The 25,998-nt window shown below is 34.6% G+C and overlaps 1 long non-coding RNA gene across 1 annotated transcript; it reads left to right on the forward strand.

Moving 5' to 3' along the window:
- The first annotated feature begins 872 nt into the window (after positions 1 to 872).
- LOC140632587 (uncharacterized) lies at positions 873 to 25,998 on the forward strand. Its single transcript, XR_012030191.1, has 5 exons — positions 873 to 1,266; positions 12,412 to 12,570; positions 14,197 to 14,367; positions 21,101 to 21,183; positions 25,141 to 25,998. It is a non-coding gene; the product is annotated as an uncharacterized lncRNA (long non-coding RNA).

Genomic DNA, 25,998 nt, shown 5'->3' on the forward strand with positions numbered 1-25,998 from the left:
GCTGGGTTAAAAGTCTAGAGACACAGGAAGGATGAATAGAAAAAGAGGAATTGGCTTGTCTGGGGAGATGCAATGGATTATTCTGGTACCATTAATATTAATAAAACAAGGCTACAATTTCTGCTTTCCTTAGAAATAATTCCCCTATCACTGAATGTTCTAGAATCTATGGGAAATTTGGTCAAATGAAACTCTTATTATTGAAACACCAAATATTATTCTGTTCATTTTTCAAATTTGTCATTTTTTTCTCTGATAAGAAATGAACTAAGCTTTGTGATTATTCACCCTGTCATCACTTAAATGACTCATTTACAGTGCAGAACAAGAAGTGATTTTGTGGACAAAGGACCTAGTTTTTTGGCTACATTTGTTTCCAGCTGACAAATATTCAGCATCCAGGGTGTGCCTGCCCTGTGCTCTTTTGCAGTAGGTGAGAAAGGCTTGACCTGTGTATTCTTGTAAATCAGGAGATTCTAAACTTGCTTCAAAATAAGTGAAACCTTAAAATTATGCCACAGAGTTTTATTCCCCAAGGGTACCAATTATTTTTTTGATCCAAATTCCTTGCATCATAGCAAGGTTTCAAAATTGCAAAATACGAATTTTTCAAGGGAACACTGGAAACCAGTTGTAAACACTTGAAAAACACTTAGTTGAATTCACAACTCAAAAGCAACTTTTTAGAATTGTTTTTTCTATTCATATCTTTTTGGTTGGCAAACTGTGTTGCTGTAGCTATCTTCCTTTTTTTTGTGTATTATTAATTTGTTTCCACCTTCATTCATCACTCATTCAGTAAGTATTCATTTTGTTTGCAATCTGCCAGGTACTGTGCTACGACCTCAACATAAAAGGGTAAACACAAGCGGTCACCATTCCTTCTTCTTGGAACTCTTAGTCTGGCAAAAGACAGACATTAATAAAAATACCATACATACTTATAAAATTCATTTTAAAAGTTAAGTATTATAAAGGAGAATGACAGCATACCATGAGTGAGTATAAAATAGGGATTTAACCTAGTCAGATGAATCAGGAAAGACTTCCTTAAGGATAGGAAGTAACAAAAAAAAAAAAAAAAAAAAAAGGATAGGAAGTGAGCTAAGTTCTGCAAAACAGGTAAGATTTATCTTGGCAAGGATACATAGCAAAGAGTGTGGGCAAAGGCGGGAGGTGCATTTTGATTTCAAGGACCTGAAAGAGGACCCAAGTAGCTGACGTGAGAGAGCAAGGAGAAGCACAATAGGAGATAAGGCTGAGAAGGTAAGACAAGGCCAGATGAGGAGGGCTTCCTCTCAAGAACACCCCTCTCACTCTCTGATTTTTTCCTTACCTAATACTCTTAACTGAAAGACTCTTCATTCCTGAAACATTCCAACACTTTCCCTATATCTATTACTTTCACCTAGAATTTCCTCCCTATCTCTATCACCTGTGATTTTATACAATTTTCAAGGTCTTGCTCAAATTCCATTTTCTCCATGAATTTTTTAGTGATGCCCCAAACAGAATTAATCGTACTCTTTATGTTTCTAAGGACTTTACACTTTTATTAGAATTTATCATATTTCAGGTTACTTACTTTTTTTTTTTACATATATTCTTTTCTAAATTGTATGCACTGAGATAGCAGGAATCATCTTTTATTCATTTCATATAAAACCTAGCATAGATCTTGGGTCTAGTAGGTATCTAATAAATTCTTATTAAATTGGATTATAACACCAGACTTCTGGAAAATAAAAAGGCAAGTATGTTTGCTTTGTTTTCTTTCTTTTTAAGATGTTTTCTGTTTTAAGAAAACAGTAGAGAATAAATAATGTAGCATTGTAGACAGAACCCAAATAGCTGCCCAATATTTATAAAGATCAACTTTATTTTAAAGAAGAAATATGTTACTTATTGGCATGATGCATGGCCATGAACTTTCATGCATATACTTTCTCTAATACTTTCTTATGCACATGCTTATGCCTTATGCTATTACTGACTTTTTTTTTTAGAAAAATGCATTTTCTTGACTTACAGTTATGCCTGAGGCTAAATGTAGACTTGTTGTTTGCTAGTTTTAACCCTGATGGAGTAGATTTAGGTATTGAGATGAAATGGTAAGTAACTGAAAGAAATGAAATTTAAGGATTAGTGTTAAATGTTGGCAAGAGGCATTGTAATGATTTGTGGCAGTGGGGAATTACTCTTTTCAATAATTTACGACAGTAAAGAAAGATAGCATCATGGCTAAGTAAAAGGGAGGGAGAAAAGTGGGAGAACACAAAAGAAATCTGAACCTCCTTGGGTAAAGCTGATTCAACAAAAGGAGTTGCAAGTGTTTTTAGCAGCCTTTACAAAACACTGGGATTTGAAATTTTAGACAGAGGCAGAGTGGGATAAGTTGAAATGGCATTGAGAGAGACAACAAAAATTTTAAAGAATAATGCACAGTACCCACTGACAGGCTTCTAACCTGGGATCCGCAGATCATTTCAAGGAGTCTATATACAAATTTTGCAACTGTGTGCATTTTCAGGTGTTCATGAAAGTTAAGAAGCTTTGAATGTGGTATAATTTTCTACTTATTTAATCAAATACATGGTCTGCTATTTACTTTTGAATACTTCTTTTTAGACAGTGTGGTATAGTTGTGTCTACTACCTAGTTTTAATTGGCATTCTAGTGTCGCAGTTCACAGAATGTGGTCCCTCACACTTCAGGGGCTCTCCAGGACTCATTTAGGTCAAAACTATTTTCATGATAATACTAAAAGGTCATTTACCTTCTTGACTGTGTTGACACTTGCACTGAGGTACAAAAATAGTGGTCAATGAAACTGCTGGTGCCTCAGTATGCATCAAGGTAGAAGAACCTAAAGTAGTAGTGGTAATTAGATTCTTCAGGTTCCAGTTCCATATTAGGGGAATGGGAGGGGGGATAGAAATTTCTATTTATTTTCTGTTTACTACAAGAACAACCTGTGGAGTCACTATGCTATCATGTTAAGGGTTTGTCAAGAGAAATTGTCAAGAAAAATTAAGCACAAAACCACTAAACTCAAAACCTTTGCTATTTAGTGTCCAGTGGTAGATGGGCAGGCCACACTAGCCACCAGTACTGACTCACACAGCAGGGCTCTCCTGAGTTATTGCCAGTAGGATACACAGCAGACTCTTTCTCTCCCCTCTCCACCCATGCTCCTGTCAGCACAGCAGCTTCCCAGGGCCCAGGCTCAGGGTGATGGGTCCTGGCATCATAACTCAAGATCCCATTTCCTGCTGGTTGGGTTAGAGGAAAAGTTTACCTGGAAAGAAAATAGGTGTGCATCCTTTCATGCACACCTATTTGTATTGGGTACTCAAATTCTCCTGGTCAGTGAAAAGGAAACATCTCTTGAGGAAACCTAGGTCAGGAAGAATTTGGGGGGGATCTGGACAGGTGCACACCTCTGCTCTAGATGAGTTCACCTGACCCAAGACAGCCCCTGTCTTCTGTGGCTGGGGTCAGGCCTTCAGGAGTGCTGGTAATTGCAGGGGTGAGCCTACCTTTCCACAGGGGCCCTTACCCCGCTCCCTGCCCTAACCCTTTGTTGAGCCCCTAATCCCTTTATCATTCCTGGAGACTTCATGATACACTCCTGCTTACCAACCTAGTTTGCAGTCCACAGCCCTGCTCTTAGCACTCTGAACTGCCTGTTCCATGACAAAGACAAGGGGCAGAGAGTTCCGGGAATTCCAGATGGGACAAGACAGAAGTTTCAATGGAAAAAGACAGTGTTGCCTAAAGCACCTACAATGGAAGGAATTCAATTGAGCACAGGGTATGGACCAGCAGTGACGACAAAGTGGAGGATATACCCTTCTCCTGAATGCATCATAGCCCCTGTCCTGCCGCTTCTCAAATTGTGGAGCTGGCCTGTTCCCTTCCCATGATTTGTCCAACCTCTGGACGTTCAAGGGAAATACACTGAGATTCTTAAGAATGTAGGGGCAAGTTTTGGTTACATTTTGCATAACAATTCCTTTCTCAAATTACTTCTCTTCTCTCAATTTTAATATAAACAGCAAGGAGAAAGTAGGCAGCATCTTCAAGATTGGCTTACAAATCTTGCCCGTTAAATATCCGTTTTAATCACTTACAAGTTCGACCTACCACAAAACATTAGAACAGAATTCAGCGAGTTTTTTGCCACCCTACAACAAAGACTCCCTTTACTCCCCTAACATATTCCTCATTTCCATCGGAGACTTCACCAAAAGCACCCTTATCATTCATATTTCTCCCAACAGTCTCTTCAAGACAATGAAGGTTTTTTTCCCCTAACGTATAGCTCAAACTCTTTGAGGTTACCCAGTTCCAAAGCCACTTCCACATTTTTACATGAAGCATGCCACTTCCTGATAACAAAATCCATATTAGTTAGGGTTCTCCAGAGAAACAGAACAGAAAATATACAGAGAAATACATATGATTAGAATTTCTATGTTTATTTTAGATTTATTTCTGGATTCTCTTCTGTCCATTAATCTACCTATTCAATCTCTAGTATCAAACTGCTTCAACTTTCCTAACTTCATCTAATTATTTTTTAATTTTTAAGCTATGGCAGGATTAGATATACCCCATCCCAAATTTGTTACTGTCCCCTTTAAAAATTTTTTCATATCAATTCTCAGATGTTTAGTCTAGATGATTCCCAGTATCATGTTGTAACACTTCCTTTGATTCTCCCACAATAAAATAAAAAATAAAGAAAATAAAATTCTTAGTGCAATATTAATTGGAATAATATTGAGTATAATATTAAATCTAGAAATAATTCATATCATGAAAATATTGTATCTAAAGGGTTCTCATTATGGTCTTGGTGGACTATCTTATGCAAGACTAACCTTCCTGGGGAGAATAGCTAGAAAAAGTGGGCACAGTCTTTTTTTTTTTTTTTTTTTTTTTTAATGTGTGAAGGCATTAGAGAACTACTACTACTATCAAGACTTAAGGAGTCAAAATATTATATAGAAGGAAGCACCAAGAGGTTAACCAAAGTATTTGACCGCTTTTTTCTCCCAAGGATGAGAGATTGAAAAACTGAGTAGAGTCTTTGGCAGTCTTAGTTTTAGTGATGCAGTGTTAGAGTTCAAATCTTGCCACGATGGAACTTTGGTAAACATTCAAGGATTTCATTTGAAACCCCAGAAGACTAGGTTCTAAGAACGAGCCAACCAGAAAGAGATCAGCCCTAAAAAAAAAAAAAAAAAAAAAAAAAGCAAAAAACCTGACATAGGGCCTTGGGGCCCCTTAGTCCCTGATTGGATCATGCTAAATTGCCTCTAGGTAAACTACATGCCAGAAACAAAATCTCCTAAGAAAAATTCTCTTTAGTAAATTCTCTTTAGAAAAAGAATCTGATTGTTAAATGATTTTTTAAAAATAAGCAAGGTCCTGCATTCAATCAAAACTTCTTTGTTTTTCAGCAGCTTGACACTGATGTGCTTAACTGTGATTTTCTGTTTATTTATACTACTCAGAGTTTATTAGTGTTTCTTGAATCTCTGATTTGATGTCTTTCATCACTTTGGGCATACCAAATGACAAGACTAAATGAATGAAAACTAGGGAAAAGATCTACAGGAAATCCAGATTTTAAGTTATTATGTAGGGACTTTATGATTAATATATTCAAGAAAATAAAGGTGAAGATGAAAAATTTCAGCCAAGACGTAGAATCTTCTATCTAAAATCTTGAAAAATATCCATTGAAACACTGAAAATTTAAAATATGATAACTAAAATTAAGAACTCAACAAATAGATGCAAGGCCAAAACCAAATAAAAAAAATAGGAAACTGGTTTTAAAAAAAGGTTAAACAAGACATCAGTGAAATTGGGTATCCACATGAACTATATGGAAATGAAATGGAAAGATAAAGAAGTAAATGTAACTTCTTCAAATATTCATTTTTACCTGGTTTGGGATTTTGAGACATGTTACTGTTTTACATATTTGAAAAAAGTTTTAAATTCAACAATAAGGGGGGAAATAAATATAACCATGTTTGAGATAACTATGAGAATTAAAAAGCTAGTGGGCAGCCCTGGTGGCTTAGCGGTTTAGTGCTGCCCACAGCCTGGGGTGTGATCTTGGAGATTCGGGATCGAGTCCCACGTTGGGCTCCCTGCATGGAGCCTGCTTCTCCCTCTGCCTCTTTGTGTCTCTCATGAATAAATAAATAAAATCTTAAAAAAAAAAAAAGAAGCTAGTATCACAACTACACATTTTATTAAGAATTAATACTAGATTTTACATTTCAATAAAAGATCTTACACAAAATCGCAAATAAAAATAGTGTCTATCAAGTTATCTATTCTTGTAGGTTGGGTTCCTTAGAAGAAGAATGTGAGATGAGGATTGTGTTCAAGTGATTTACTGAGAGAATATGCTCAGGAAAATCCTACATGGGAGTGAGGCAGGCTAGCCAAGTAAAGCAAGCAAATTAGCAAGGAGTTGATTGCAGATATAATCTAGTTTCAGCCTGATTCTACGTGGAGATCTGAAACATAAATTATATCAGTTTGTTCTGCCTAGAAACAAGGGGGTTGGAATTTTATAGCCTTGTATCTGTCAGTCACTGGATATAGGCCATTCCAACAGAGAGGCATGTAACTCTCAGGTCACCCAGGAGAGATGGGTTCTGTTGCCCATGAATAGCCCTCCAGCAAAGATCAGTAGCAGCAACACCAAAACAGTGACAAGTGGGGAACATCAAAGCAGTAAAAACAGTTCCTGAGATGCAATCAGGGCTACAACAGCCTCTAACTACATCCATATGTAAGTTCCATGGGTAAAGTTTCTCCTGAATTCAGTTCTAGAACAAGCATACTGTGCAGTCTATCATGGTTTGAATGCTGTAATAGTGATGATGATTATAATTATAATGTGGTATGTACTATGTGGCATTCATCTCCCAGAAAGGGTTTGCAAATATTAACTAATTTAATTCTTATAACAACCCATGATGGAGAAACTATTATAACACTTATTTTTACAGATAAAGAAACTGAGGCATAGGGAATATAAAGTTACACAGTTAATGGCAGACTGGGATTTGAACTTAGTAAAGTTCTAAAGTTCTAGATTTTTCTTACCTAGTAGAGAAAGAAAAATACACATTCTCTTTACCTTGTGTTAGTCTACAACCTGGGTTACAACTGACTGCATTGAGAGTTAACACTGGATTCAAAGGCATCTCTCTCTCCAGGCTAGAAGGAAGTCCAGCAGGCTATCAGAGGCATTGGATGAGACATCTATTCAATGATGCTGTAATCTGAATGCTGGCCAATTAATTAAATCACAATGTTTAAATGTGATAAAAAAAGCCTGTGAAACATCAATAATAACACACCCTCAGCTAAGAGTACTTCATGGTCTGGAAATTTCCAGATTATCTATACGGACTAATGCAGATGTAAAACTAAAATCTCCTGAATCTCAACTAACCAGAATTCTTAGGGCACGATTTTATATATATATATATTAGTTTTTTCTTTTAACCAAGAGTTCACCAATTAGTCCATTTTGCTTCAACCCTTTGCTGTTAAAAATATCTATAAATATCATGCTGGGCATCAATTTTCATTGTTGTTAGGAGAGTCTCTTTGACAACATAAATGTTATAACTAAAGGTGCTTTCAAAGAAATATATTTCTCACTTGCCACAAGAAGTTTTGTAAAAACACTCAGCACAGTACCTGGCCTAAAGCAGAAATGCTCTGTGAATGTAAAATTAGTATTAGTATTGATACCATGAAGTAGAATGCAGAAAGACTACTAAATGATTGAAGATTTCTTTTTTTTTTTTGATTGAAGATTTCTTTTTCAACTTAAGTTTATTTCATTCTAATATAGTTTTTCATATTTATTGTAAATTTTTTAAAAAGAAAGAAGTAAAAAATAATGTAAATAAATAAATAGCTGGCAACTGCTAGCTGTGCTTCAGGAAATTGAGGTTTTAAAATGTCTTCTTTCCTTTTCTAAAATATCCTCCTTTCTTTCTTTCCTATTTCTACACATGTTCATCTTCTATCTGCACAACAGCTCTGTGTAATAAAGGGCAGTTGCTGTACCCAGTGCAGAGAAGAAAAAACATACAGAGGTTAAGTGACTTGCCTTCTTGGCAAAAACAGAACTAGAACCTCTGGCACTTGGCATATGAATCTCTCACCATGTGGCTTATGACCATTTTGCTACCAAACATTATTAATTACTAAGCACTAAAATACTCATGAGCATTGGTCATTCCATAGATTGATTTGGGTCCTTAACGTGTGGTGGGGAAGCTTTTTTAACCTCCTCCTGACAACTAAAAGCCCTAATTAGCTAAAATGTGCTCTTAATTGTTTTAAAATTTAAATTTTCACTTGTGATACCCTTTGGAGATATCATTTAACTCCAAAACAGAAATGAGACTAAAATAAATAGATATATACAGTCTTCCAAAGAAAATTAGAAAAATATAACATCTTACAATCAGCCAGAACTCCTTAGAATATTTTGCTTACAGCTCAATGAAAAACTGACTTCTAGAGGTAATTATAGAGATGGTAAGAGAAAATGGATTAGGATATATTGGCAGGATTTGCTGACAAGTTAGGTGTGAGAGAAAGGCTGAATCCCAAATTTTGGGTCTGAGCAGCAGGGTAAATGCAGAATTATTTCCGGGGATGAGGAAAATGGGAAAAACATGCTTGGGGAGATGAAATAAAGAGAATTTGTTTTTGAAAATGTTAAGGTGAAGGTGTTCAATATCCATTCAAATGGAGATGTCACATAGTCAGTTACATATCTTAGACCAAGACTCACAGGAGTGATCAGCTAGGGATAGAAATGTGGGAGTAATCTGGGTAGCAGGGAGCTAGATGAGATTACCAGGTAGAGAGTTCAGATCGAGATTTCTGATGACTGAGTATTAGAAGCACTAAGCCAATAGGATCCCACAGAAAAGATAGTGCAGTTAGGAAGGTAGGGATGCAGTATAGTATTCCAGAAATCAAGGGAGGAAACCATTTTAAGACATGTTCCCAAAGTAATGATCAATTTTATTAAATGCTACTAAGAATTCAATTAAGATGAGTGGGACTAAACCATTGGGTTCTGCAACACGGTGTTCATTTTTTTTATTGATCCTGAAAAATGAGATTTCTATTGAAAATAAAGTTCTAATTAAAATGAGTCGAGATTTGAAGTGAGAAATTAAAAACAAAGAATAAACAACCAGTTCTTGTAGCTCAGACAGCGAAATAGAAAAGTAGGACAGTAGCTGAAAGGACAGATGGGGTCAAGCTTTCTGAGTTTTTTGTTTTATTTGTCTACACTGACTTTTGTTTGCTTTGTTAAATATGAGATACAGTACAGCATGTCTATGCTGTTGAGAGTAGTGTAATATAGAGAAAAAAGCAATAGTATGGAGGCAAGAAGGAATAACTCCAGGAGCAAAGTCCTTGATAGAAGAATAACATCAAGTGTACAAGTAATATATGAGCCATAGATTCAAGCATGGACAATTCATCCACTGTAGTAGGAGGGATGGTGAATGCACCAGAATAGAGGCAGAGAGTTTTATAATTGGTAGTAAAAACATGAGCAAGGCCTATTCTGCTTACCTCGATTTTATTAGTGAAAAGAGAAGAACAGGCATCAGAGTGATTTGGAGGAGAAGGAATTTGGAGGTTGGAGAAGAGAAGATATAAAAAGTGATCTTGGAGAGTAAGAAATGAACTGAGTAGGGGAATCTGTAGTATTGCCATCAAGTACTTGGGAACTGTAGCATGGTTTTGTGTTTTCCTCCAGTCATCCCAAACTAACTGTTCATCCACAGGCAGAGACTGCAGACAGTTGGATTTAACTAAGATTGGGGTTTGTGAGTATGACAATGGGAGACAACAGCAGAATTAAGAGTGTATACATTAAGAGTGTATAAAGAGTAATGATTATAGTAATGGTTACAGGATCTAAACTGGATAATGGGAGGAATAAGTACATATGCAGATTAATGGGAAAAGCAATAGTAAATGAATTAGAAATATCAGCTGATTCAAGAATGGAAAACTCTATAGTCCTTATCCCCCTTTCTACAATGGTACTAATATTTTTACAACAAAAAGTTCTTAGAAAATGTTAACTATCATATAATATTATTGCATAATAGTCTACATTAGATGATACTAATTTGGTAGAAACTCAGTTAAACTTATACGGTTTCTCAGCAAATATTTACAAACTTTCATTTATATATTTCAAAACCTAAAGAAGAAGAGAGTCCAGTTAAACCAGCATTGTCTGTTGGGTTTGTCCAGTACTTAAATCTGTTTTGAATCATTCCTTTCAAACTCCATATCTAAATGAACTCCTAAGCACTTTGAATTCTTTTTTCTATAATGCTTCTTTTATCCGTATTATTTCCCTTTGATGTTTACCTCAGACCCATAAAAATACAACCTCCATCTGAAGACTCCAGCCTACATTGCATTGCAAGATTAACCTTCAGGCTCCCTGACTTATGCTCCATTTGTCACCTAAAGTGTCTCAAATACAGCTAATGTTGCTTTATGCTTTTATATAAAGCTAATATGCTTTATTTACAGTTCCCATTGTAAACTGTTCACAACTATGCAACACTTTCCAGTTAATCTGGAATTTTCTCTGCTTTTACATTGTTTTATGTTTTCCCCTTTTCTCCTTTTTTCTCTTCCATACCCCATCTTGTGTATGCTTAAACCTGCCCCTGGAATATTCAGAAGTTCCATTGTGCATTTAGGCAGCTGTGAGGGAGAGACCTTGAGAATCCTGAACACCAGAGGACCACAACTAGCTGGCAAAGATCTTCTTTGGAAGTCTTGGTCTGGAAACACTTCACAGGCTGTTTCCTGTGAGCTGGGCAGAGATTGCTCTTTTGGAAATCTCCCTCCTAGTCAGCTGCTTGTTGGCTGGCCTCTGTGCAAAAGTATGAGCCTTCAAAAGAAGGCAGAATTTTGCTTGGGAATCATTTGTTAAAGATGAGAATAGTTGTGATTTTGTGAATTCAAATCCTAAGATGAACCAACTCCCTTTTCTTTCTTCAAACGGTATGAATAAAGAGACAAATAAGTTTAATGATTTAACTAACTTTAACACTCTGTTACCCCCCACCCAAAACTCATTTTTTAAAGGGGAAAAAAAGGCCTTTGTTTATTTAAGCCATGGAGGTTTGACAGCATAGAGGTTTAGAACAGCTGGTGACCTAGCTAAATTATTCAGAGGGTGTGGCCAGAGGGAGGGACAAATATATAAGATAATGAGATATTGATATTTTATAGAACATAGTGGAACTGGTCATTAGATCTATAGCATAAAGAATTTGGTCAAATGCCATGCTATGAACTCTTTTCCTGAACGTATACTCTAAAAGCCTAAGAAAGTGTCACAAAACCTGCTGATGATTCAGGCTCTACACAGGAACATTTCTTTGTACTCTTTCTAATAGTAAGATAAAATGATGGCCTAAGGAAGACAGAATGCAAAGATATTGGTGGGTGACCTCTTGCATATAGGAAATACTTTAGGAACATTGCAAACTGGGCCTTCTGAAGTATGTCACTACTTCCTCTCCACATGTTCACAGCAGGCGCCCAAACAGCCAAGCTGGCCCCCTCCTTATTTCAGGGCAGACAGAGGTCAATGTGACTCAGGATAGAAAACTGCCAATGGGAAAGTGAAAACAGACCTAACTGAATGGATTGCAAACACTGAAGGAAATCATATCAAAGCTCATGAGGCTGACAGACTGACAGAGTGACCCACAGAATGTATAAAGTTCACCACTTTCTCATTGGCATTTTAGGTGCAATTCAGAGCAAAGTGTCAGTACAAAACACATGACTTGGACCTCCAACACTTTGCTTCCACAAAAATGGAATGTTCTCCAAACTCTGCATTTTTTCCCCTGTTATATTTGTGTTTCTAGGGAGAAATGTTAATGAGTATATTGTTAGAGAATGTTGTTGGTAAAAAATATGGAGCAAGTGTTTATTTTTCTTATTATATTTTTTAAAGACTCTACCATGGACTAAACTCAAGAAAATTGGTAATGTCTGGGGAACACATTAAAGATGGGCTGGTTATAATATACAGCCTAACTCAGAAAACCCCCAAATCAATTTGGTATTGGCTCAAGTATAGGTGGGTCTATTTCTGGGTACACACACACACACACACACACACACACATTATTATTATTATTATTATTACTATTATTCTGTGTGTGTGTGTGTGTGTGTGTGTGTATGTGTATAGTCCTTATGCCAATATCACAGTCTTAATTGCTATAGCTTTATAGTAAATTCTCTTTTTTCCTTTATTCAGAATAATTTTGGCTATTTTAGATCCTTTGCATGACCATATAGGTTTAAGAGTCGACTTGTCAATTTCTACAAAAAAAAAAAAAAGCCTTCTGGAATGTTAATTAGCTTACCATTGAAACCAGAGACCAATTTGTGAAGATGACAGTTTAACAGTATGGGATCATCCAATACAGAAACATGGTATGTCTCTACATTTCTTTATGTGTAATTTCTCTCAGCAATGTTTCGTAGCTTTCAGTATACATAACATGCACATATTTTTAAACGTTTTTCTCTGAAGATTTTGAGGTTTTTTGATGATATTGTGAGTCATATTGCTTTTAATTTTTAAATGTTTATTGCTAGTACATAGTCTTTTTTGCTAGTACATAGTACATTTTTTTGTGTCAGTGCTATAAACTGCAATCTTTCTAAATGCATTCATTAGTTATAAAAGCTTTGTTTTCTAGATTCATTAAAATTTTCTGTATACATGATCCTATTATCTGAAAACAAAGACAGTTTTACTTTTTTTGTTTCAAATTATATATTTTTTCCTTATTCTTATCTTATTACATAGGCTGCATTTATTACAATGTTTAATAGATATGATGAACATAATTATATTTGCCATTTTTCTGATTTTAGGAGATGGAAGGTCTTTTAATTTTTTACTAGTAAGCCTAATGTTAGGTGTGTAATTTTGTTGCAGACACTATAAATTGAGAAAATTCCCTACTATTTCTACCTAATCATCATTGGGTATTGAATTGTATTGAATGCTTTTTTTCTATATCTATTTGGATAATCATATTTTTATCTTTATTCTGACAGAATAGTTAATTACACTTATGTTAATGAAAAGCTAAACCAAATTTCAGTTTCTGAATTAATCCCATGCCTGCCTTTAACTTCACATAAAACATTTTTGAGGATTGTTGCATTGATGTTCATGAGAGGTATTGGTTTATAGTTTTATTTCCTTTCTTTTTTTTCTGGTTACTTTTTATCAGGTGATGCTGGTCTCATTAAATGAAGCAGAAAATATTCATTTATTTCCTTATTTTCTAAAAGAGTTTGTGATAGATTGGTATTATTTCTTCCTTAAATGTCTAGCAGAATTATGTAAAGTCATCCAGGACTGGATGCATTGTTCAGATATTTCAGATTACAAATTCAACTTCTTTAACTTAAATAGAGTTATTCAGATTTGTTATTTCTTCTTATGTATGTTTTGTTAATTTGTGTTTTGCAAGTAATTTGTGCATTTCACCTATGTTTAATTTATTTGTATACTATTTTTCATGATATTCCCTTACTATCCTCCATTTTATTTTTAAAGATTCATTTATTTATTTCAGAAAAAAAAAAGCTGGATGGAGGAGAGAGAGGGAGAGAATCTCAAGCAGACTATCTACTGAGCACAGAGCCTGAATGTAGAGCTCAATTCTTTGACCCTGAGATCATTATCTGAGCCAAAACTAAGAGTTAGATGCTAAACTGACTGAGCTACTCAGGTGGTCCTCCTTACTATCCTCTTAATGTCCATAGGAGCACTTATTCCTAACATTCATAATTTGTGTCTTATTCTTCTTGATCAACATTTCCAGAGTTTTACCAATTTCATTAAGCTTTTCACAGAAGCTATTTTTGGTTACAGTTATTTTTCTCTACTATATGTACATTTTCTATTTTATTGATTTCCAATATTAGCTTTATCACTTACTTTCTTCTCTTTACTTTGGGTTTTATTTGCTCTTCTTTTTCTAGTTTTTTATTTTATTTTACTTTATTTTTAAAAAGATTTTATTTATTTATTCCTGAGAGACACAGAGAGAAGGCAGAGACATAGGCAGAGGGGGAAGCAGGCTCCTCGCAGGAAGCCCAATGTTGGACTTGATCCTGGGACTCTGGGACCACACCTTGGGCCAAAGGCAGACACTCAATCACTGAGCCACCCAGGCATCACTTTTTCTAGGTTTTAAAGTAGAAACTGAGGTAACTATTTGTCACATTTCTTCCTTTTTAGTATAAGCATTTAACTTTCTTCAAAACACCACTTTAACTTCATAATATGAATTTTGATGCTATTTTTTGTTATCATTCAGTTCAAAGTATTTTGTAATTTTTTTATTCTAAATGTATTGTATTATTTATAAATATTTGGGAATTAAAAACACTTTCAATTATTTTTTTAATAAATTTATTTTCTATTGGTGTTCAATTTGCCAACATATAGAATAACTTTCAGTATTGATATCTAGTTTAATTTACTTTTGGTCATAAAATTAAAATTACTAACTATATTAATGCCAGAGTAACAATACCTATATTAGACAAACTAGATCTTAAACCAAAGACTATAACAAGAAATGAAGAAGGGCACTATATCATAATAAAAGGGATGATCCAACAAGAGGATCTAATAATTATAAATATTTATGCCCCCAACATGGGAGCACTCAAATATATAAAACAATTAAGAATAAACATAAAGGAACTAACTGATAATAATACAATAATAGTGGGGACACCCCACTTATATTAATAGATCATCTAAGCAGAAAGTCAACAAGGAAACAATGGCTTTGAATGACACACTGGACCACATGGACTCAACATATATATTCATAACATTCCATCCTAAAGAAGCAGAATACACATTCTCTTCAAATACATATGGAACATACTAGGTAACATACTAAGTCACAAATCAGGCCTCATCAGGTACAAAAAGATTAATATCATACTATGCATATTTTCCAATCATAACACTATAAAACTTGAAGTCAACAACAAGAAAAACTTTGGAAAGACCATAAATACACTACTGAACAATGAATGGTTCAACCAGGAAATCAAAGAAGAAATTTAAAAATACATGGAAACAAATGAAAATGAAAACACAGCAGTTCAAAATCTTTGAGATGCAGCAAAAGCCATAAGAGGGAAGAATATAGCAATACAGGCCTACTTCAAGAAGCAAGAAAAATCTCAAATAAACAACGTAACCTTGCACCTAAAGAAGCTAGAAAAAAAAGCCTAAAGCCAGCAGAGGAAGGGAAATAATAAAAGTTAAAGCTGAAATAAATGATATAGAAACTAAAAAATAATGGAACAGATCAACGAAACCAGGAGCTGGTTCTTTGAAAATAACATTGACAAACCTTCAGCCAAACTTCTCAAAAAGAAAAGACAAATGACCCAAATAAAAAAAGTCACAAATGAAAGAGGAGAAATCAAAACCAACACCACAGAAATACAATTACAAGAGAATATTATAATAAACTACATGCCAACAGATTGGACAATATTGCAGAAATGAATAAATTCTTAGAAATATATAAACACCAAAACAGAAAGAAATAGAAAATTTGAACCAAAAATCTCCCAATCAACAAAAGTCCAGAGCCAGATGGCTTCATGAGTAAATTCTACCAAACAATTAAAGAGCAGCTTATATCTATTCCTCTCAAACTATTCCAAAAAATAGAAATGGAAGGAAAGCTTCCAAATTCATTCTATGAGGTCAACGTTATCCTGATACCAAAATGAGACAAAGACTGCACTAAAAAAGAAAACCACAAGTCAATATCCCTGATGAACATAAACACAAAAATTCTCAATAAAATGCTATCAAATCAACTTCAACAGTACATTATAAGACTCATTCACCACAATCAAGTAGGATTTATACTTTGGATCCAAGGGTGGGTCAATATTTGCAAATTAATCAATGTGATATACCACATTAATGAAGGATTAGAACCATACAATCCTTTCAATAGATTCAGAAAAAGCATTTGACCAAGTATAACATCTATTTGTGACAAAAACCCTCATCAAAGTAGAGTTAGAAGGAGCATGCCCCAAGATAATAAAGGCCATATATGAAAAAGCCACAGCTAATATCATCCTCAAAAAGGAAAAACTGAGAGCTTTTCCTCTATAGTCAGGACAAGACAGGGATGTCCACTCTCATCGTGACTGTGTAACAAAGTACTAGAAGTCTTAGCTGCAGCAATTAGATAACAAAAAGAAATAAAAGGCACACAAATCATCAAGGAAGAAATCAAACTTTCATTATTTGCTGATGACACAATACTCTGTAGAAAACCTGAAAGACTCCACCAAAAAAACTGTTAGAAATAATACCTAAATTCAGCAAACTGACAGGATATAAAACCGATGCATAGAAGTCTGTTGTATTTCCATACACCAATAATGAAGCAGCAGAAAGAGAAATCAAGGAATCTATCCCATTTACACTTGCACCAAAAACAATACACTTAGGAATACACCGAACTAAAGAGTTTGTAAAAGACCTGTACTCTGAAAATTATAAAACACTGATGAAAGAAATTGAAGAGGACACAAAGAAATGGGGAAAAAATTCCATACTCATGGATTGAAAGAACAAATATGTTAAAATATCTATGCTATCCAAAGCAATCTACACATTTAATGCAACCCCTATATTCATACCAATAGCATTTTTCACAGAGCTAGAACAAACAATCCTAAATTTGTGTGGAACCATAAAAGACTCAGATAACCAAAGCAATCTTAAAAGAAAGCAAAGCAAAGCTAAAGGCATCACAATTCTGGACTTCAAATTATATTATTATAAAGCTGTAGTGATCAAGACAGTATAGTACTGGTACAAAACCAGGCACAACTGAACAAAAAAGAAATCCCAGAAATGAGCCCACAACTATATGGTCAATTAATCTTTGATAAAGTAGGAAAGAGTATCTAATGGAAAAATGACAATCTCTTCAACAAATAGTGTTGGGAAAACTAGACGGCCACATGCAGAAGAATGAAACTGGGCCACTTTCTTACACCATACACAAAAATAAATTCAAAATGGATTAAAGATATAAATATGAGGTGGGAAACCATTAAAATCCTAGAGGAGAATGTAGACAGTAACTTCTTTGACCTTGGCCATAGCAACTTCTTTCTAGATGAGTCTCCTGAGGCAAGGGAAACAAAAACAAAAATAAACCATTGAGACATCATCAAAATAAAAAGCTTCTGCACAGCGGAGGAAACATCAACAAAACTAAAAGGCAGACTACAGATTGGGAGAAGATATTTGCAAATGACATATCTGATAAAGGGTTAGTATCCAAAATACAAAAAGAACTTATAAAACTCAACACCCAAAAAACAAACAATCCAGTTAAAAAATGGGCAGAAGATATGACTAGACATTTCTTCAAAGATGTACAAATGGCCAATAGACACATGAAAAAGTGCCCAACATCACTGACCATCAGGGAAATACAAATCAAAACTACAATGAGATATCATCTCACACCAATCAGAAGAGCTAAAATTAATGACACAGGGACCAACGGATGTTACTGAGGATTCAGGGGAAGGGGAATTTTCTCACCCTGTTGGTGGGAGTGCAAATTGGTGCAGCCACTTTGGAAAAGAGTATGGCAGTTCCTCAAAAAGTTAAAAATAGAATTACTCTATGATCCAGCAATTGTGCTACTTAGGTATTTATCCAAAGGATATAAAAATATTAATATAAAGGGAATACATGCACTTCTATGTTTATAGTAGCATTATCAACAACAGCCAAATTATGGAAAGAGCCCAAATGTTCATCAATTGATGAATGGATAAAGAAAATGTGATGTATATATACAATGGAATATTACTCAGCCATCAAATTACTCTTGTCATTTGCAACAATGTAGATGGAACTGAAGTGTATTAAGCTAAGTGAAAGAAGTCAAAGAAAGACAAATACCATATGGTTTCACTCATATGTGGAATTTAAGAAACAAAACAGATGAACATAGAGGGGAAAACAGGAAAAGCAAGAAACAGACTCTTAAATATAGAGAACAAACTGATGGTTACTAGAAGGGAGCTGGGCAGGGGGATAGGTGAAATAGGTGATGGGGATTAAGGAGGGTACTTGTGATGAGCACTGGGTATTATATGTTAAGTGCTGAATCAGTGAATTCCATACCTGAAACTAATATAACACTATATGTTAACTAACTGGAATTTAAGTAAAAACTTGGAAGAAAATAAATACGTAAAATTACTAACTACATTAATTATAAATTATTAAAAATTCAGTCCTTTTTGTTTACTTAACCTTTAATGGTTCAGCATATATCTGGGTGAAAGTTTCATATGAACTTGAAGGAGCATGCATTATTCTTTTTTGAGTTCCTTTAGAAATCAAGTTGGTTGACAGTAGTGTTCAGGTCATCTCTGTCTTCTGACAGAGATGGTAGGTTCTTTAAATTCTGTCAGTTTTTGCTATATCTATCTGAGGTAATTTTCCCTATTTCAAAATCTACTTAGTCTGATATTAATAAAGCCATTCCAGCTTTCTTATGTTTACACATATTCTGAGTAAATAGTGTATCTTTTTTCATTCTTTTTACTTTCATCTATCTGATTTTCTTGTACATGTCATATAGGTCTATTTTTGTGCATAATAATCTCTGCCTTTTAAAATGGTATGTTTATATAATTTATAGTTAAAATAGTTATCAGTATGATTGTTGCTTTTAAATCTACCATTTGCAACTCATGTGCTAATTGCTCATCTGCAGTTTGTCCAATGTTCCTCTTTTCTTGGTTCTTTATAATTATTTATGTACATTTTAAGATTCCATTTTATATTCACCATTGATTTATTTTATATTTTGTTGAATAGTCATGGGTTTATATTAAGCTTCTGTACCTTAATAGAGTCTATTTTCAAATAATATTATACTACTTTATGTGGTACACTTGCAAAAATATGCTTTTTAGACAGAAGCACATAAATATAATAGATAATAGTCTGCCCTTGAGAGACTTATTAAAGAGATGTGCACTGACCCTGGTGGGCGTGGTGCCTTAGGGTAGGGAACTCCAGGTTCAGGGGTACTAAGAGAATGGTCTAGATTAAAGATCCTCTTGACCTTGCAGACTTTCACCTGCTGGAAAGGGCAATAGCTAGAAGTCGACTGCAGCAATGTCTTCTAAGTTTCAAGGCCCAGGGTCTACGGGCAATATTATCTCTTAATATTGACTATGCTCTTCAGCGTTATGTCCTCAGGCATTAGTTAGTCTCTTGATCAGAGCTTCTAATTTGAGATAGATTGGGAAATAATTTCTTTCAGAATTAAACTCAAAGTAAAAACTCAGAGTGGGGAAAAAAAAGGATAAAAATCAAGAAAATTTTAGACAAAGTGGTGAAAGTAATTGAATTTTCACTGATTGACAATTTCTCTGAATTTATTGCTAGGTTAGTATAATTAACTAATTCTTAAACTCATATAATTATCCTGGTAACTACCAAAATTTTATGATAACTTTCTCTTCTTTAGATCTTCCCCTTCTTTTCAAAACCTTCTGCTTCACAAGGGCCTAATTTCCTATTTTCACATATTTCTGTATATTGTTAAATGTCTAAATATTTTCCCCAGATTGAGGCTGTTTCTAATACTATTGTAAATATCGAATTTTAATAATTATATTCTGTATAATTTTATTAACAATTTATGTATAAATAATGACATCAGTACTTAGGAGAACTCAATTGATCTGTACTAACAAATTTAGTTTTCACATACATACACACACACACACCGTAGTTAAAACCAATGATTATTTCAAAAAAAAATTAAAGTTTTTTTTTCTTCTTTAAATGGGACCATTCTACCCAAAGAGGGACTACTTCTTTTTTTTAAACTATAAGGACAATTTTGGCCTAATTATATGTTAAACATTTATTAAGCTGTCACATAAAGACAGAATGTGTACCTAATATTAAAAAGCTCTGTTCTGTCCTCAAAGAGCTAACATTCTAAAAGTTAACAGAGAGAGAAATAATGTAAACAAACATGGTCAGGCATGGATTTAAACTCACTAGAAATTATCCTTATTATAGTTTCTTTTTTTGATCTTTCCCTGATTATGTACAAATAGATTTTTGGCATGTGAAATGATGTCATTGTTTAAATTGGCAGTTTAGGAAATTGGCTTGACCTGACTCCATCTCTTTCAGCCTGAGGGATAGTCCCATCTTGGGTGGCCTTTCCCATCAGGAAAGTGTCTCAGACAGGAGGCCAGAGCCTGGCTTATGACATATAGCACAGGAATTTTCCAGAGGCAGCTCTGAGATAAAACCTTCTCCAATAGCTGGAATATTAGTTGATTCAAACAGACATGGATTTGCTGAAGTCCAGTGGCTTTCAGGCTTCATAGTAGAGAGAGAGAAAAAAAATTCAAACTTGTTCAACCCATCATATAGCGTGATTTCTAAACATTCTTGCTAACAAACCTTTAAAAGTTAGAGTTAAAATGTTGATGAAATGCACAAAAGATACAAAAGGTGAAGTTAGCTGTGGTGGAAGAGAAACAATGGGGAGAAAACTACCTAGGTATAATGGTGTGACATATAGCCCTCACTATTTTTTCCCTATGCACAGAAAAGGGATTGCCTTCCAATGCCTTGTAAGAAGTTTTGGTAAGAGGAAAAAGTTCTGAGATGTGATAGGGATCTCCCCACAGCATAAACTGATCATGAAATTATTTACATTGATCTCCTTAAATATAACATGCCTAGAAATGGTGCAAACACTGTGTTCCATGCCCATGTCTCTTTGAATTGGCTTGAATTAAACTTCTAACTAGACTAAGGACTGGTATGTATTTTCCAGCTCATGCCTTTAATAAAACCTTAATCTGTTTTTATTGACAGAACCCTAAGGAAAGCACAAGCCTCATATCATAAGGCCTGAACGTGGTGCTCTATGAAGAGAATGACTGAAAGAAAAGTTAAAGGTAGGAGTATATAACCTAGAAAGGAGAAAGTGATTTCTATTTTTTTGGATAACCATTAGGTAATTACATATAAATTTATTATAATATGTGAGTTTATGAACGGGAAGTGAAAACATTTCCATTAAAAGCTTTGTGAGTTTGGTTCACCAGTAGCATTATTTAAGTGGCCAAAAAGGATGTGTAGCACAAAGCTGGCAGGAAGGTGCTCCACACTGCAGGATAGAGTACTGTCTGGTTCTAATGCATTGAGTGTCCAGAAAATAAAGCACCACTCTGACATTTGTTGGCCACAAAGAATCCACGGAGGCAATGGCTATGGAAATGATCATGGAAAATGAGGCAGAGATGTTAATTTCTTGCCAAATATCCATGTGCTCCTCACATTATTAGTCTCATTACAATTAAGTGAGCCTATATGGCTATTTGACTACTTCTGGTCAATGCTCTGTGAGCAGAAATGACCTGTTTACTTTTAGGCCAAGGCATTCAAGAACCAATGCAAGTCCTTCCAGAATTTCTTTCTTTGCCTTAATGATTCTTCAGGTCACTTACTGAGTTGGAAATATGATAAGATGGTGGAACCTTTTTTAGATTGGAACTCCAAGTTACATCTTGGAGGAGAATTCCATGCTGTCTCAGAATGGTTTTCTGATCCTCAGAGAATTTGGCATAATCTGAGTAAGAATGAACTTTTATGGTTTGTTGGAAGGGAATTGGGTGGGGGATGGGCTAAGTGGAAGATAGGCATTAAGGAGGGCACTTGTGTGATGAGCACTGGGTATTATACGCAAGTGATGAATCACTAATTTCTATTCCTGAAACCAATACTACACTATACATTAAGTAACTAGAATTTAAATAAAAATCTGAAACAAATAAACAAAAAGAAAACTTTTAAGTGTGCAGACACTGAGATTTCAGGGTTTGTTTGTTACTGAAGCATAACTGACTGACTATAGGAAATTATACCAATGGGAAGGAAATGTTAGATGCCACACAATAGGCAGCTAAATGTGTTCATGAGACATTTATAGGAATATCTAGAATACTGTTTAGAGACTTTAGAAATATTTAAATAATACACAGGTTAATATTCAGTAAAATAAAGGTTATTACTTTTCATGTAATCCTTCCTCTTTAAACCTTATAATGCTGTAAATTAGAAGTGATAGAAATATCATAGATGGTTTTTCCATTTCCTTTATTTTATATGTGTATCCCCTTAAAGCCTAATGTGAAAAGTTCCTTGCCCTTACCCACTCAGTAAATTAATGACAAGGAGAAAATGGTATGAACTGCAGCCTGGGGCGTATATTAGGAGCTAGGTAGGCATAGTGAAAGCCCTTTACAGATTACTTCATTTCCCAGCTCTCTCAATTTGTTAGTGCTCCCCTTCAATGCTCTTATAGTACTTTGCTCTACTGGTACAACTTTGTATCCACTGCAGTTTGTGAATTCCACAGTGAAATACTTCATCATAAAGACTATTAATCTTTGTCTCTAGTGTCCAACATAGGGACTGCAGCAAAAAAATGAACTAAACAAAATTTTATTGAATAAATGAAAGCTCAGGTGGTATTAACACTGAAGAAAGTTTTGGGTAGTGTAATGCTTTGGATATATGAAAATATGTACATTGAAATTATGTAAAAAAAATCCACTGATAATTTTGGATATTAGAGCAAAAAAATATCTTCTCCCATTCTGGTAAAAATATATCTCTTCCCAACCAGCTCAGAGGTTAGAATTCTCAAAATTGGTGTGTACTTTGGTCTGAGTATTAATTAAATAGAAATACACCTGGGAAAATGGAATGACATACAATTATTTATCTGTTAACGCCTTGGTACAAATTAACAAACCATATAGTCTTAGACAATAGGTTCCTGATGGAAAGGGATGTATAGAACATTCATTTTTAAGGAAGTCGGAGCAAGAATATCGATCTACCTGGACAGGTAAGATATCAGAGTGTAAAATCTGGGCCATCATTTAATGGCTTTATTAAAGTCATGAAAACATGAGAAAGGTGAACATTTTGTCATCACTTTGTAAAATTACAAATTAGACTCCATTTATAAGTGTCTCATGGGTAATTTCTTAGCTGCCTTTCTTTTTTCCTCAGCACTTTCTAATACCTATCTTTATATTGTAGAGAAAAGGGAGGGGAAGGGAGGGGTTAAATTATAAATTCCCTTTTCACATTATGTAATATGACATTGAGGTTGATATGTAATACGACATCTTGTGGGCAAATTCACTGCAATGTGTTTTATCAGTCAATGCTTAAAATCTTGATAACATAAATTTATTTTGAGTTGTCCTTATCTAATCAAACATAACTTACACTTTAATATCATCTAAATGAAATCATCAGATTAAAATTAGGAAAATACAGACTTCTATGGCAGTGTCTGTTCCCTATAAGAAAGGACACAGCTACTAGTAGTAGTCCCTACTAGTAGACGTAGCTATGCTAATATTGATTATTATATTATTCCTTTAGGTTTCATTTACTTAGGTACCAAATCAATTTGGTATATCCTTAGGTGAAGCAGCACAGTGTCCTCAATAAAATAAACAACATTGTCTAAGGTGTGAACATAATCCACAGATACCATGCAAACTAAATCAAAAGTTTTAGTGGAAAACAATTTTCTACACTTTCATGATGTTTGGAATAATAGCTTCCTTTCCTTTAAAAGAGATAGTTTTGTAATCTATATAAGCACTCCTAAACAATAGAGTTTAGTTTTTCCTGGTTTGAAAATTTCCACAAAAGGAATAAAGCCATAAGTATTCTTTTATGTTCTATTCTATTCATTGAGTATTCTAAGATTCACCTATGTTGTATGTAGCTATGTAGTCATACATGTGATATGACTATGTCATAATTTTATTCATCCTGCTAATGAGAGACATTGTTTTCCAGCTTGTTTAAAGCATTATGAACATTTTTTTTTAAAAAAAGATTTTATTTATTTATTCATGAGAGACACAGAAAGGGAGAGAGAGAGAGAGGCAGAGACACAGGCAGAGGGAGACACAGGCTCCAAGCAGGGAGCCTGATATGGGACTCGATCCCGGGTCTCCAGGATCACGCCCTGGGCTGAAAGCAGGCGCCAAACCGCTGAGCTGCCTGGGCTGCCCGCATTATGAACATTTGAAAAAATGTGGCAAGAATTCAAATATATAAGAACTAAAACTAAAACCAAAAATTTGAAACAATATTTTATTCTTGTTTCCTCATATATTTGTTACTGAATCTTGACTGAGAATATATCTAAATTGTCAGTGAAGGGATGGAAGAGAGAAAAACTTGGATGGATCCTAGAAATCATGAAGTCAAATCTTTTACTTAATAGATGAGGAAACAGAGATCCAGAGAAGATTTAACTTGGTCACAATGACATAATTGCAGACAAGAGTCAAGAATGAAAGCCAGCCCTCCAACTTCAGTGATACAGAATTCTCTTAACTTTTCATGTCAAATTTCTCCACCAGCACCAGTTTCTACCAGTAGTAAAGTGATAAAGACCATCTGGAAACTTCCTGATAGTCTACCCAAATGGATCAGTCCATAGCCAAAAGTAGCTTAAAAACATTGGTGCCATATATATATATATATATATATATATATATATATATATATATATATAATTATGTTTTGAGCATTAATTTACCATGAGAGATGGGACACTAAAAATACTTGAGGAAATTCTTTTGGATTTTAGATGTATAATATTTATTATAAAATTATAGAATAATGTTATTTTGCTTTTAAAAGTTTTTTCGTTTTGTTTTTGTTTTTAAATTTTCATTTTATCTTTACAAGTCATTTGCTATTTAAGGAATAAAACAAAACCAAAATGGCTTGCTCAATATCATATAAAAAGTTTGTCATAAATTGGGAAGCAAAATCAAGCTGTTTTTTGTTTTGTTTCATTTTTTTCAAAGAAAGGAAATGCGAAGGAAGAAAAGTCATTCCAGAAGAAACATTCCGGGTGGCATATTGGAGAAGACTCTCTATAAAGTTCTGTGCAATTAAAAACAAATAACTTCCTTCTCGACAGTTTGAAATTTCAATATTTTTAGAAAGAGAATTTTAAAATGTTCTTCCACTTACAGTAAAGTTCTGAAACAAGAAAGTAGATTATATTAATGTAAATGTTATGACTTGAGATAAATAAGACATCCAATAGGTTATTCCTGCACTCCCTGCACTAGATTAGATAACTTGATACTCAATATTGACCATGACATTCATCTTGTCCTTTTTAGTATGACATAGATAGAAAGATGATGTGCATGTAAATCAGCAGCTAAGGGAGATATAAAGAGTAAAATAAATACATCTATAGATATTTAGAGATGCCAATGAGCAAGTTTCTGGCAAAAGCCATTGATAAAATGTGGAGGCCGAGAAAATTAAGGCCATTCCACTTTAAGTTCAGGGTTATCACAAGTACAGCCATCCCAGGCCCCTGTGAATAAGAACTGAACTTGTCAGTTACAGGAAGAAAACAGCTTACAGTTTAACGTCCTAGAAAGTCTCATATTAGAATAAAAACAGAGCCCAAGCTAAGGGCAGGAAGCCCCTATTAGAATGAGAACAGAGCTCAATGCCCTTGAAGGCCCCATATCAAAATGTAAACAGAATTTGAGGAATTGCTCCACCCTTTCTGGAGGTCCCCTAGACCAGCCCTTAAAACTAAGCTGGAACCCACCTCGGGGGTCCAAGCCCCTGCTCCGCTGTGTCGGGTATACTCGGACCCAAGCTCGAGCTTGTAATAAACCCTCGTGTGTTTGCATCGG

This window comes from Canis lupus, chromosome 4 (genome assembly GCF_048164855.1).
Source record: "Canis lupus baileyi chromosome 4, mCanLup2.hap1, whole genome shotgun sequence".
Taxonomy (NCBI): domain Eukaryota; kingdom Metazoa; phylum Chordata; class Mammalia; order Carnivora; family Canidae; genus Canis; species Canis lupus.